The sequence below is a fragment of the Alexandromys fortis genome, unplaced genomic scaffold, assembly GCF_014885135.2.
Source record: "Alexandromys fortis isolate MF-2015 unplaced genomic scaffold, M_Fortis_MF-2015_v1.1 scaffold_51, whole genome shotgun sequence".
Taxonomy (NCBI): domain Eukaryota; kingdom Metazoa; phylum Chordata; class Mammalia; order Rodentia; family Cricetidae; genus Alexandromys; species Alexandromys fortis.
The window spans coordinates 6152632-6165954 of NW_026067925.1; the positions used below are offsets into that span (position 1 = coordinate 6152632).

The 13323-nt window shown below is 43.6% G+C and overlaps 1 protein-coding gene across 1 annotated transcript in view; it reads left to right on the forward strand.

The window, feature by feature from the left end:
- Window positions 1–13323, forward strand: part of Kif26b (kinesin family member 26B) — a 405174-nt gene that overhangs the window by 77964 nt on the left and 313887 nt on the right. The gene's annotated exons all lie outside the window — the stretch shown is intronic.

Below are 13323 nucleotides of genomic sequence, written 5' to 3' on the forward strand. Positions count from 1 at the left end.
TCTGTATGCTTCTTGAATATTCAAGGGGATAACTTTCTTTATGTTGGGAAAGTTTTCTTCCATAATTTTGTTAAAAATATTTTCTGGGCCTTCGAGCTGTGATTCTTCTCCTTCTTCTATTCCTATAATTCTTAGGTTTGGTCTTTTTATTGTGTCCCATATTTCTTGAATGTTTTGTGATGAGAATTTGTTGGCTTTGCTGTTTTCTTTGATCAGTGCATTTATTTTCTCTATGGTGTCCTCAGCATCTGAGATTCTTTCTTCTATCTCTTGTAGTCTATTGATTATGCTTGTTTCTGTAGACTCTGCTCGTTGGCCTAGATTTTCCATATCCAGCTGTTCTTCCCTTTGTGTTCTCTTCCTTGCTTCCCTTTCAGTTTTCAATTCTTGCACTGTTTCCATTACCTGTTTGATCGTTTTTTCTTGGTTTCCCAGGGTCTCATGTACATATTTACTTAATTCTTCGAACTTTTTGTTATTCTTCTCATCCATTTCTATAAGGGTGTTTATTACATATTTTTTAAGGGATTCTATTGCTTTCATAAAGTCAATTTTTTCCACTTCTTCTGTGTTAGGGTGTTCAAATCTTTCTGTTGTAAGATCTTTGGGATCTGGTGTTTTCATGTTGTTTTTCTGATTAATGGGTGATGTTCTGCCTTGGCGCCTGCCCATCTCCTCCTTTCAATGCTATCTAATTGGTCTTTTAAAATCAGATCAGGTTTCTCTGCTGGCCAGAGGCTTCTCTTACTAATTGCCCTCGCTCTGTTTCCTGGCTCCTGCTGGGGGCCAAGAACCCTCTCACCCCTAAGAAGGGTTTTCCGGAACCGGTCCCGGCTCCCCGTTTGCCAGGGCCCTCGCCAACCAAAGGCCTACCTCTTTGATTTAATTGTAGTGGGGCGATCTGCTCTCGGTGTTGCCGCTGGTCCCTGCCGCCTGCGACCTCTGCCGCTGCGCTGGTCCCCTCCAGTCTCGGCGGCAGCCGTCGTTGCCTGCCTGCGCCTCCCAGCTCCGTCTGCCGGCGCGGGCGCCTCCCAGCTCCGTCTGCCCTGGGAAGATATTTTTATGACCATATTTAGAAGACATAGAACCCATAAACTATGAACTGGAAAGTTGATCAATTGGACTGCATTAGAGCATTAGTTCATTCAAAAATAATGAAATTAAAAGCAAACAAAAGCCCCACAAACGCAAAGAATGTTAATCCAAACATATATAAGTACAAGAATATATATTTTTGTTTGTAGTATTTATGATCTCAAAATAATTTTCTCTTATTCTTACGTTGTATCTTTTTCACAAAAGGGGTATTGAATTGAGTCAAAGACGTGTCTCTGTGTGTTGACCGTGTGATTTTATCTGTCTGCTAAGGTGGCCTATTGTATTGATTGTTTTAGCATATTGAGCTGTCCTTGCATCAAAGGCTAAATACTACTTGATCATGGCATGTGATCTTCCCAATGTGCTGTCGAGTTCCATTTTTTGCTATTTTATTGAGTAATACTGGCACATATGTTTATTAGGGATATTGGCTTATATTTTTTTCTTTCTTTGTGTTATCTTTGGCTTTGTTATCAGGGTAGTGCTGGACTCAAAAGAGTCTGGAAGTGTTCCACTCTCTTAATCATTTGGGGGAAAGTTTGGGAAGGATTGAATCAATTCTTTTTTTCAAATTTTTGCTAGGAGTCCCCACTGAAACCATCTGGTCTCCGGCTTTCCTTTGTTGAAAGGTTCTTATTTACTATAAATACCTTTAACATCTCTGTGCAAGAATTACAAGTGCCACCTACAGTACCATTGAAGTGTGGCTGTTCTGACTTGCTTATACACTGGTCTTCCTCTGAGTTAGTGGTAATGAACTGCTTTTGTTTGTCTGGGAAGTCTCTCCTATTCTTGCTTGGCAGTTTTCTTTTTCCAGCCCTCTCATCAGAAGCTACCATCTTCCTCCCTTCTGCCATACAAGGTGTCTGCTGAAAGTCCCCTGGCAGCCTTCTCATGGCTCTCTTAGATGCGACATGTTGCCTTTCTCTTCTTGCTTTCAAAATTCCCCTTCCCTTTTGACAACTTGTTCAGACTGTATCTTGGTGTGGAATGTCTTTGAGTTTACCATTCAGTCTGGATGTCCATTTTCTGTCTCCTGTTTGTGGCATTCCCTGACACTATTTCTTCCTAGAAATTTCTGCCTATTTCTCTCTGTCTACAGGCTTGTTCAAACTTTTGATGTCATATGGCATTATTGTTTACAAAGTTTTGCTCAAGGACTGTGCAATTGAACTACAAGAATAATCTTGAGACAACTCAAAAAGTTTTAAAGTAAGATTACAGTTTTCTGTTGGGCTGTGCTCCTAGCATTTTGAGATTTCCTGGCTCCTTTGGGGCTCTCGGAATGTGTGCTGCTTCACTTGACAATGTCTCATGGTTCCTTCGACTTTGTTAATTTCCTTTGTGTTTCTCTGATTGGATAATATTCAGTGTTCTGTCTTTGAGTTGGTTGGTTCTTGCTTCTGCTTGCTCTTGCTACTGTTGAATCCATGTAGTAAATATTTAAGTTTACTTGTATTCTTAACCCCAGAGTTTCTATTTTCAAAATATTCACTTTCATTGATAATTTTACTTGGTTCATGTATCATTTTTCAAGCATGTTGGTATGGTTGTGATGGTTGTCAGGTAGTTAATACATCCCCATTTCTTTAGAGCTGGTTTCCAGAGATGTAATTCGATCATTTGATAGGGCTGTGTTTCTTTATGTGTGTCCACGTGTGTGTTTCCATATGTTTGTGTGGTGTGGTGTGCTTATGTATGACTGTGTGTTTCTCTATGTGTGTGTGTCCATGTGTTTGCGTGTGTATTTATGAGTGTGTGTATATATGTGTGTTTCCGTGTGTGTGGTGTATTATGTATGTATGTATGTATGTATGTATATATGGTGTATGGTGTGAGCGTGTGTGGTATGTGCTGTGTGTGTGTGTGGTGTGGTGGGATGTATGTGTGTGTGTGTGTGTGTGGCGTAGTGGGGATGTGTTTGTGTGTGTGTGTGTGTGTGTGTGTGTGTGTGTGTGTGTGTGATAGACGTTCTTGTAAAATTAGCTACTGTTCCTAGTCCCTATCTAGTTTCCCACAGGAAAGTCCTTATCAGGCGGCTCATCTAGATTCCCGGAGGCCCCTGGGGCCTTTTCTGTAGATGTGTCTTCTGTGAACTTAGGTTACAAATCCCCAGTTCTAGCTACTTCTAGTTTCCCTGCTCCAGGTGCTGTCCGCAGGTTGCCTTGAGCGTCACAATATTCTTGCTTTCTTTTGTGGTCAGTGGCCTCCCAGGTTTCCAGAGTATGGAGGGTCCTGTCAGCACCCCAAGGCAGGAGGACAGAAACAAGCTTCCCAGACATATTCCTAGAGGGAAGCACAGCAGACAAATGCTGGGAATTTTCATACCTGTATTGACGAATCTGATTTTACACTTTTCTCTGGGGTACAGAAGCTTCCTTAATTTGTTCCTGGATTCATCACAAAAGAAAGTAGTTCATACATTATTAGGTCTATGTCTGTGTGGGAATTTGCCTTCTTGCAGAATTACCTCAGCGGAAGGTCTCCATGAGGTTTAAGTGAGCTAATGTTCTTGACAGGAACATGTCCTAGTTTAGGGTGGACCCCGTGATGAGTGTCCTCACAAGAGACATAAAAACTGAAGACGAGACACAGAGAAGGCTGTGTGAAGTGGAAGTGACGTGTCTATAAATCAAGGAACTGCCAGGATTATTGGTGACACCCAGAGGCTAGACAGGAGGCTCGGGATGGATTCCCAGAGCCTCCAGAAGTAATCATCTTTCCTATGACTTTGATTTCACACATCAGGCCTCTAGCAATGAGACAGGGCGCAGTTGTGTTGAGTAACTAAACAGGCTTGCAGTAATTTGCAATAGCAACCCTGGAAAACCAACACGACGGGGAAGTATTATAGAGAATTTCACTGTTGACGGTTGGGAGAAGAGTTTGAATCTTGGCTTAGTTGCCAGCCTACCCGTCTTTCTTCTCAGGAGCCTGCCTGTGTCTGGGGCTGTAATCCATGCAAGGCTTTTGGTTGGCATTTTTATTTGGTGGCACCAAGCTGCATTCCTCAGTGTCCTGGTGCTAACTGGGGGTGGGGAGTGTGTCAGGTGAAGGCTGAGCTGTGGGCTTCAGCACCCTGTCCCACCTACCTAACATAACTCTGTTTCAAATGAGTTATTTTTAGGGGGGTAATAAGGAAATAAAAACAAAGAGACAAAAACAACTCACTGCCAGGGGCGGGTGAGAAGGCTCAGTGGGTGAAGGCACTTGCTGTCAAACTGGTCAGACCAAGCCCTCTCCTCTGAAATTGTCCTCTGACCTCCCGCAGGTGTTGTGGCAACCCCCCCCCCCGCAAAAATAAATGCAATGAAAGCTTTACAGAAGGTTCCATCACTTTACAATGGAAAAAGAAACCCTCTGAGTCTGTGTCAGTGTCTGCTCTCGCCAGTCTCTCTCTCTCTCTCTCTCTCTCTCTCTCTCTCTCTCTCTCTCTCTCTCTCTCTCTCTCTCTCTCTCTCTTTCTTTCTTTCTTATGCTATTCCCTGCCTCCATGTTTCCTGGTCAGTCCTGTTTGAGGTGCAGAGGCATCTGGCCACAGTGACTCCTGACACTGTCTGGGAAAGGGGGAACCGGCTTGGTTCAGGACCGCGGTGAGATGGGAACCCAAAGACACCCCCCCCAGCTTTTCAGATAAACATCCCAGGAAAGTGTGACTACCCTTATTTCTGCCCACGAATCTCCATCACAGATCTTAGGCCCCTCTGAAGAGCAGAATCCAACCAGTCATTCTGCCCGAGGCTGGCATCTTGGCAAAGCACCGAAGGAAAGGGAAGTTGGGAGGAGTGTGTGTGTGTGTGTGTGTGTGTGTGTGTGTGTGAAATTATTAAATACCAGGGAAGGGAATAGTGTGCAGGCAGGCAAATGATTCTGAAAGGGTTAGAGGAGGAAGCGGCGCGGTTACCAAAGGAAACGCCTTACCTGCATACCTGCTTTAGAGCGCTGTGATTTCCCCCAAGCGTAGTTACAGAGAACGCGCTTCACAATCCCCACCATGCATGAATTTGAGGAGAACAATTTCGCTGCATTGTTCTCTCAGCGCCATCAGCGTCCTCCTAGCGTTAGTCAGCGAGACTCATTTCAGACACTGTTATCGGTGCCACTGAGTGGTCGTTGCCGTGTACTGATTTTGCTGCCAAAATGTCTTCTTTTCAAGCCACGGACATTAAGTCCACTTTTTATTTCCCGTCACTTATCACGTCCCGAGCTGCTTTATTTCATGACTTTGCATTCAGAATTTCAGGCCGAAATCAACAGACTTGACACAAAGGCAGCCCCTGGCTCTCTGTTTGGCACTGACGGGTTCCTTTCTCAAGTCAGGGCTCTTCTCTCTCTCCAGAAGTCCAGTGTGGGGAATAGCTGGCATGCATATGAGAACTTAATTCGTTAGAGAGAAAGATGAATATAAAAAGTGGGGTGGGGACCAAGCGTGGTGGCAATATGTCTACAAACTTCACATGTGGCAGGGGCAGGAGTTCAGCCTGGGTGACATAGGGAGATCCTGTCTTAAAAGAAAACAAGTGTGTGTGTGTGTGTGTGTGCGCGCGTGCGTGCGTGCACGTGCACACGTGGGTGCACGCGCATGCATGCATTCGCTCCCTGTGGGACTTGGGGGGCTCTGTTGGTAGCACTTGCTTTACAGGTGCAAGGCCTGCATCTGATCTGCAGGGCCCACATGAAAATGCAGGCTTGCTGGCATGCACATGTGACCCAGTGCTGGGGAGGTGGAGATGACAGGATCCCTGCGCTCACTGGCCAGCCTGTCTAACCTAACTGGGAGCTGCAGGCCAGTGAGAGACCCTGCCTCAAAGAAAGTGCTTGGCATTCCTGAGAATGACATCCTAAGGGATTCATCATCCTCTTCATACATATGCATACATGTGCACACGTACACACATGCGTACGAATAACAAATAACCCTTTACCTAGGAAGCTCTCTCTCCCGCCTCTGTCTTTTACACTCAGTAGCCAATGCCTTTTTCATTCTGTTTTTTTTTTCTCTAAAGAGTGGAACCTGTTTCTGGGTCCAGGGTGCCCTGAAAACGAATCCAGCTACAACTCTGTCATCGTCTTGCTGGGCCACGCTTAGACACGGAGCTTGTTTTTCTGTTTTCACCCCTGTGAGATTGAGACTCACTGTTCTCTTTGAGAATACTTCGCTAGACGACAGACTGTGATCATCATGGGACAGCTGGGGCAGGGAGAGGGAAAGAATGGATCTCAGAGCAACTGGACACTGACCCACACCCAGGCTCCTCTGACTCGGTTCCAGGAGAGGCCTGTGCCTTCCAGAAAAGGTCGGAGATGGGAAAGAACCAGTGTGTCTCCGCTGGCCACACGGGCGGAACTCTGCTGGGGAAATAAGACATCTCAGGTAGACTTGCCGAAACCTGGGAGGGAAGGACTTTTCCTCCTGCTGGCTTGCTTCAGGCTCCCGTCGTCAGAGAGCAGAACGCATTCTTATCCTCTGGTACAGTCTGATCGCTTGCGCTGGTGCTGTGTGCTTCAGTCCGTCCTTAGGAATGGATGGATGGATGGCAGCATGGATCCTCACTGATAGCAGCCTCATGTCTGTCCAGTCCTCAGACCACATCTGCGTTCTTGCTGGGGTGACTCTTTCCCAACTAAGGCTGACCAGTCTTTCCGCCATTGAACCTCTCTCCTCCTCTCCTCTGAACTCCCTGGGGGAAGAGGACGGATTCCCAGACTGTCTGGTAGTCTGCCTGGCATGCTGGACTCTGTGATGTCTTGCTTCTGACAATGTGCTACCTGTGTAGTCTCTTTCTCTTTCCCTCCCTCTCCACTTCTTTCCCTTCCTCTTTGCCTGTATCTCTTCTTCCACCCCATCTTTATCCCCTATCCTGTCTGTGAGCTCTGGATTCAGTTGAAACACCCTGTCTCAGTGCAGAGAGTATTTGAGGAAGACTGCAGGTGTCAGCAAACACACACACACACACACACATGTACACACACACGTACACACATGTATATATGCACATGCCCTTCCAAGTATGCAAGCGTGTATATGCACACCACTCACACATGCACATGCCAAACATACATTCCTCGTTTGTACCAGGAGCCGCAGAAGGCATGGATACATTGTCACAAGCCTTTCTACTGCGTCGTTAAAAATTTAAAAACTTTTCAGAATCTGTCACCTATAACCAGAAAAATGCTTGTGGCTCTAGAACAATTTCATTTCCATGATGGTTGCTATTTAGCTCTTTTAGTTCATTTTGTTTTTGAAAAACCCGAGAACCGTATATGTTTGATTTTGTGTACTTGTTACTTTCTTCTAGTTGTTGAATTTTCATAGTAAGCAGAATTTCAGTGCCATAAAATTTGTGTGCATTTGCATAGTCGTTTGGTTATATTCAGTGTTTTGCAATCTACATGAATATATTCCTTCTTTCTCCCAAATTATTTTCAAGACTGATTAAAAGGTCACGTGACCTGCTCTATGGGGGACTGATGCTATGCTCAACAGTAGTATATATATTTTTTAATTTTTAGAATTCATTTCTCTGTGTGTGTGTGTGTGTGTGCACGCACACATGCGTCTCATGACATGCACATGGTGGTCAGGGGACAACTTTGGGAGCTTGTTTTTCTTTCTATCATGTGATTTGCAAGGGATCAAATTCAGGTTGTGGGCTTCCCTGCATGTACCTTTACTCACTGAGCCAATTTACTGATTCTGGTGTTACCATTAAGGACTTGTGTGTGTGTCTGCGTTCACACAAATGCACATGTGCCTGTATGTGTGGGGGAAGGGGTGGGATGGGGAGGCTGGCAACCTCTGGTGGCACTCCTTAGGCTTTGAGACAACGTCTCCCACTGGCCTGGGACTTCCCTCCTGAGATTATAACCCCAAGCCACCATGGCTGACGTTTTTATGTGGGTTCAGAGGATCAACGTAGTTCCCCTTGCTTGTCTGGCTTTCATGACCTGGTCCATTTCCCTAGACCCTCTAAGGGCCTTTACCCAAGGGTGTCTGAGGCTCTTTTCTATGCCAACATTGCCCCAGAGAGGAGAAAATTCCCAGCTTTGGTGGCAACTAGGGACGTCGCTGTGATGTGCCGCTTTTTAAATCGCCTTATCCTTGTTTTCTCATTGCTTCCTAGGTTTTGGTAATTATTCTAATCGTATTACTACAGATTTCAAAAAGTAACGAGTGAACAAAGAGGGATGTAGCTAAAACAACCCATCGACAGAGTCAGCTTTCGTGTCCCAGACTGATTCTTCTGTCGTGTGTTCCCTCCATCGCTGGAGACTTGGTAGTGAAGGTTCCTCCCGAGAGGGACTTGTGTATTTTCCGGAGATTCATCTGTTCTCTCTACGTATTTTCCCACCTGAAGCCATAATATTCTACTCCAAGTGTCATAATCATTTTCACAGCAACTAAATGTGATTTCACACACAGCATAATATGACTTCTGCACCGAGTGAGCAGTGTGAAATGATTAACCCCTTAGGACAGGGACCCAGCTTCTTTCTAATCTCCTTAGCAGCCAGCAGGAGATGGGAAAATGGACAGTCCACACGGGCTGAGGATAATCTAGCATCCCAGTAATGAAATGTTCTCAGTGCCTCTAGAATGTACCCCTAATCGGAAATCATAGCTGACACTGGAGAGCACTGAGCCCCTTTGGTTGGAAAAGGGAGTGCCCGCGTATAAGGCATTGGATTGTGTGTTGTAGATAGTCTTCTTTCCCTTCCGTGTGTCTGTATGTGGGGGAAGTCTTTGGGCCGGTAGGACTATCACATGATAGATGGAAACATTCTGGACACATGCATTCTAAATGTACTGTTTCTACTTTCAGGGTCAGAGGAAAACCTGTTAAAACAGAGACTGTGAGTTACACTTATAGCCTCCCTAAAACCGGCAGCCGCAGAGGCTGGGGAGCTGGCTCAGGGTTAAAAACACTTGCTGCCCTTCCAGAGGATCTGGATTCCGTTCCCAGGGCACATATTGTGGCTCACAAATGTCTGTAACTCCAGTCTCAAGGCATTCAGTGCCTTTCTTTCCTTTGCACACTTGTGGTGAACACACATACAAGCAGACAAAACACTCATACCTCCTCTTTTTTTTTTTTTTTTAATTGGCAGCTGAAAGACTAGTCCAAAGGTCTGGAATCCTTGCCAAAAGACCCACACTGCCATGCAAACTGAATAGTCAGGGTTGGGGTTTCTGTTATTAAAGAAGGGAGGAATTTTTTCTTGTTGCAAATTTATAGTGTTTTTATTTTACTAAGTAGAAAGAATACAATTTAATATAGTGATCAAGTACACAGTATAGTAAGTTTATTAACTAGCAAGATAATCATGTATGGCTATTTGTGGAGACTCTAATGCATGCACTATATATATTTTTCATAACCTGTCATCATGCTCGATTTGTTCCACCAGGATAAAAATGAACATGTAATTCGTTGTTCCATGACATCACAATTAAAACCACACTACCTAAAAGAAAAATTTTTAACTCTATTAAAGCCTCATGTGACTAACATGGTATACATAGTCTTCAATGACCAGAGATCTTTTTTGAGACACCGGAATATAGATACAACCTGGAAATGGCAGTGTTTTGTTATTTAATAATGAGATATTATACATGACAGTATGTATTAAGTGAGACTTCTTTTTGTATTTTTAGTTACAAGTTCTGAAAACAGATAAAACATATGTCACATTGATTATACATTGATTATATATAATACATAAAATACACATGAAATATATATAATATTTTTCCTTTGAATTTTGAAGATGTATCATAGATATTTCTTCAAAATTACAAAATTAAATTATTTTAATTTAGAAAAATAAATTAAGTACAAAGACAAACTATTTATTTGATTTACTCCAATATTTTAATATTAATTGGGGTAAATGTTTGTCATTATTTTCTTTTTTATTTTATACATTACTTATCTATTTTTATACTATACATTTTCTCTGTTTCCCTCTCTTCCCCTCCCATCCCCTTCAGCCCTCTCCCATGGTCCCCATGCTCCCAATTTACTCTTGTCTTTTTCTACTTCCCATGTAGATTAGATCCATGTATGTCTCTCTTAGGATCCTCATTGTTGTCTAGGTTCTCTGGGATTGTGATTTGTAGGCTGGTTTTCTTTGCTTTATGTTTAAAAACCACTTATGAGTGAGTACATATGATATTTGTCTTTCTGGGTCTGGGTTACCTCACTCAATATGATGTTTTCTAGCTCCATCCATTTGCCTGCAAATTTCAAGATGTCGTTATTTTTTTCTGCTGTGTAGTACTCCATTGTGTAAATATACCACATTTTCCTTATCCATTCTTCAATCGAGGAACATTTGGGTTGTTTCCAGGGTCTGGCTATGACAAAGCTGCTATGAACATAGAACATGTCCTTGTGGTACGATTGAGCATCCTTTGGATATATACCCAAAAGTGGTATTGCTTGCTCGGTCTTGAAGAAGGTTGTTTCCTAATTATCTAAGAAATTGCTACACTGACATCCATAGGGGTTGTACCAGCTTGCATTCCCACCAGCAATGCAGAAGTGTTCTCTTTTCCCCACAACCTCTCCAGCATAAGTTGTCATCAGTGTTTTTGATCTTGGCCATTCTTACAGGTGTAAGAGGGAATCTCAGAGTTGTTTTGATTTGCATTTCTCTGATGACTAAGGATGTTGAACATTTCCTTAAGTGTCTTTCAGACATTTTAGATTCCTCTGTTGAGAGTTCCCTGTTTAGGTCTGTACTCCATTTTTTTTTCTATTGGATCATTTGTTCTTTTGATGACCAATTTCTTGAGTTCTTTGTGTATTTTGAAGATCAACCCTCTGTCCAATGTGGGCTTGGTGAAGATTTTTCCCATTCTGTAGGCTGCCGTTTTGTCTTGTTGACCGTGTCCTTTGCTTTACAGAAGCTTTTCAGTTTCAGGAGGTCAGAAGGGAGTTTTTATTGGGGAGAAAATATTAATCCAAATATTTCAACAAGTATTTTTTGTACCTCCCATGTGTATCACACAGGAAACCAACATAACGGTCTCTGACTGTGTTTGCTTCCTGTTGAGATGTGTGCCACTGTGTGACTTGAGGTTGGAATTTGAAATGCTCCCCACAGGTTCATATACAGAATGCTTAACTTCAGCTAGTTCATTCTCGTGGAAGAATTTGGAACCTTTAGAAGGTGGCTGGAACAGACTACTAGGGGACTTTGGAGGATTTTACCCCAGGTCCCTGGTTTCTGCTTTTCTGTTGCCTCTGCTGCTTGCTGCTGCTGCTGTGAACTGAGCCCCTCCACCTGCTCCCCCCGCCCCATGGTGATGGACTGATTCTCTGAAACAAGAGCCAAAATAAACCTTTCTTCTCTGAAGTAGTTTCTGTCAGTTGTTTTCCTCCTAGTGACATGACAGAGACTGATGCAGTGGCTTACAGGCCGAGGGACCGGTGTCCTTTTCTTCTAAGCCACTGCCTACTGGTTGATCAAATCAGCCTGCCCATAGGGTCTAAGGAGATGGGATATTTTCTCTTGAGTCTTAGATGTGGTTGGAGGATGGGCTTAGAGCACAGCGTCTGTCCCCGGAGCGGAAAACTATCATTGAAGAAATTCCTGGCAAGCTGTAGGAATACAAAAAGAAAGCATTGTAGAGCCCTTCTATTACCCTAGTCAGTGATTATTATTATTATTATTATTATTATTATTATTATTATTATTGTGATTTTCTACTTAGCAAGTGTACGGGCTTGAAAAAAATGATCCAATAAACATTTGTTAGTAGCTACTCTTTTCCTGATAGCAGAAAATTAGAAGGGACCAGATGTATCCACTTTAATTAATTGGCATAATCAGGAGTGGTATGTAACATCAGGGGTGAAAATTGCTAACTTATATTGTGGCTTCGCGGCCCAGATGGGGTTCTGTAGTCTTGAAGTCTTTGTTCCCCTCGAATAACTACATAGTGAGAGCTTCCATGCTTCTCTTTCCCATCTATGGGCTTCTCTTCTCTTCTCTTCTCTTCTCTTCTCTTCTCTTCTCTTCTCTTCTCTTCTCTTCTCTTCTCTTCTCTTCTCTTCTCTTCTCTCTCTCTCTCTCTCTCTCTCTCGTTGTTGTTTTAAGGAGGACAAGATTCAATTAAAATTTTCTATGGCATGATAGGCTCCAAATTGGTAGTTATTCTGCAGGAGAGTTGGGGGTTATTCCCTGGGTTTTTCTTTGTTTATTTGAAAGACCTGACCTGCAAAGAAAGGAGAACCATCAAGAGATGTCATGGGAACCATGAGTGTTGGTCTCCTGTGGACAGCAAGCAGTGCAGATGCAAGGGCCGGTCACAACCCTCTGCCTGGACAAATGCCTCCTGGTTTTCCTAAGTGTCTCACCCTTTCTCTGAGAAGCCTTCCCACACTGCCTCGCCCACCCCACTTCCTCTGACTCCCTTAGGCTGCCTTCCCTTCTTAGTCCCTCAGACTCTCTATGTTAGCATCTCCTGTGTATTGTCTACATTCTCCTCTACCTGGAATCAGGGACTGTGCCTTGTATTTCTAGATTTCCAGCATCTAATACAGAGCCCAGCATTTAGCTGAGCTTAGTGAAACCCTGAGTGAGGGACTGGGTGGATGAATGCAAGTAGTGAGTCTTGTTAACCGGTGGGCTTCTGCACACCTTAGTCGCTTCTGTGCTCCTCTGCTTGCCTGGTGCATCAATCACCCATCGCTGTGTAACAAATACTCTAGCACTATCTTCAAGTATCAACGATGAGTCTTGTTTCTGCAGACTGAGCTAGCAGTTATAGCTCACTCGGCCACATATTTCTGATTTCAACCTCATCAGCTTCTAGGGCAGAGGAGGGATAAGTGAACTAACTTGGCCTCAAATGGGTGATCGCCTTTATATTCCATGTGAATATATANATATCTTCTAGAATGCTAACCTGGACTTGTAGATGTGTCAGGGCAGGATTTCCAAAATCCAAGCAGAAGTATGCATGGTCTCTTTTGACCCAAGTTCACACTAGCCCCGTGTCACTTCTGCTGCATTTTGTCAGCTAAAGAAGTCACAAGGACAGGTCTAGATTTAAAGGGAGGGAACTAGACTCTGTTTCTTGAGGGGAGGTGCTCCAATCACCCTGCAGAGGGGTTGACACAGATCTCCAAACCATGATCTTCAGCAGATTGCAACCGCGCTAGAATGCTTGAGCTGTTTGAAAACAAAAAATTACCAGAGTTAGTCAGA